The following is a 2,003-nucleotide window of genomic DNA, read 5'->3' as shown; positions in this document are numbered from 1 at the left end:
CAGTCAGCACAGTCAGCAGCACTCCAGTGACAGGACAGACGATGTGCATGCAATCACACAAAACAGAAAGATCACGGGTTAATACTGAATGGTGGATATAGGATTAACATCTATCTAACCTACACCGACGGGAACAGACGAGACTGTCGAAGGGGAGCGTCCAATAAGTACCTCCATTCCAATCAGATTCATTAGGCAAGGTACAGGAGCTCGGCGCCTGCGAAACTCAACGTAGGCCACCGCGCAGTACACGAATGCACTGCAGGCAAGATGATGCCTACCTACCAGGCGCCATGAGTGCTTGCGGAGGCGTAACTTGGCGGGTTTGTCACGGTAACTGACGGACGTACCCTCCACGGCAAAAACAATGTCTCATTTTTTGAGGATAAAGGGAAAACTTTGAGGACCTCCCATGTTTCAGAAACACTCCTCAGATCTCGCCTTAGATTTTTAGGAACCTCCTTAAAGAATGAGGATAAATCCGACATTTTTTGAGGAGACTTCTTAAAATCTGGGGAAGTTTCCTTAAACCAAATAAGCTCCTCAAAGTTTTCCCTTTTCTCTCAAAAAATGAGACATTGTTTTAACCGTGTCTAGATGACTCCTGATGTAGCCGGAAGCAGCCCGGGCTCGTGGAGTAGCGGGATTCTGCAGTCTGAGTTTGAGTAGGCAACCCCATTGACACGGCTGCGAAGGGTGCCCTGCGAAGGCCTACCCTCCAGGCGAGCACTCAAGCCACTCAAACACACTGACACTAACGCGAAACGCACTTGCCGAAGAAGAAACGGTAAAGGTACCTCGTCACGACACTTACACTCCATGCCCCCTGTGACGTGGCTCCGCCCACCTTCTCGGTACCCTCACGCCCTTACACGCTCGGTCGCCTGAGACATTGCTCTAATCCTCGTCACAGACGCCACGTCACGTTCCCTAAACGCTCTGCCCCCTGTGACGTGGCGCTGTACTCCGTCACGGTCACCTAGTCACGTCTCTTTCCTCTTAAGGCACCTATGACGTAGCGCTGCACTCCAATATATTCGCGGTCTTTCCCACTCTATAGCCTCTGAATCATGTCCCTCTTTTAACCACATTCTTTCCAAATTTCAGCATATAAACGAGGTCGGAGGAAAATAGGTCAGACAACGAGTCCGCAGTGAACGAGATGAGTTTATTAGCCGAACAATGTAGTCTACTATCATCTACTAACAAAATATATCCCAAATCGTGTGTCGTTGGTAAAAACAGATTCTCCTGGTGAAAAGTAAGATGTTATCGGGACCCACACCCTCACAACTTGTCTGCAAAGAACAAGATGAGTGTATCAGCCAAACAATGTATTCTACTATCATCTACTAACAAAATTTATTCCAAATCATGTGTCGTTGGTAAACAGATCCACCTGGTGAAAAGTGAGAAGTTGACGGGACCCACACCCTCACAACTTGTCGGCAAAGAACAAGATGAGTGTATTAGCCGAACAATGTAGTCTACTATCATCTACTAACGAAATATATCCCAAATCGTGTGTCGTTGGTAAAAACAGATTCTCCTGGTGACAAGTGAGATGTTGGCGGGACCCACATCCTCACAACGAGTCCGCAGAGAACGAGAGGAGTGTATTAGCCGAACAATGTAGTCTACTATCATCTACTAACAAAATATAACCCAAATCGTGTGTCGTTGATGAAAACAGATCCTCCTGGTGAAAAGTGAGATGTTGACGGGACCCACACCCTCGCAACGAGCCCGCAGAGGACGGGATGAGTGTATCAGCCAAGCAAGGTATTCTACTATCATCTACTAACGAAATATAACCCAAATCGTGTGTCGTTGGTAAAAACAGATTCTCCTGGTGACAAGTGAGATGTTGGCGGGACCCACACCCTCGCAACGAGTCCGCAGAGATCGAGACGAGTGTATAAGCCGAATAATGTAGTCTACTATCATCTACTAACAAAATATAACCCAAATCGTGTGTCGTTGATGAAAACAGATCCTCCTGG

This window comes from Frankliniella occidentalis, unplaced genomic scaffold (genome assembly GCF_000697945.3).
Source record: "Frankliniella occidentalis isolate FOCC.00 unplaced genomic scaffold, Focc_3.1 Scaffold758, whole genome shotgun sequence".
In the NCBI taxonomy this organism is placed as follows: domain Eukaryota; kingdom Metazoa; phylum Arthropoda; class Insecta; order Thysanoptera; family Thripidae; genus Frankliniella; species Frankliniella occidentalis.
This window is presented reverse-complemented; position numbering follows the sequence as displayed.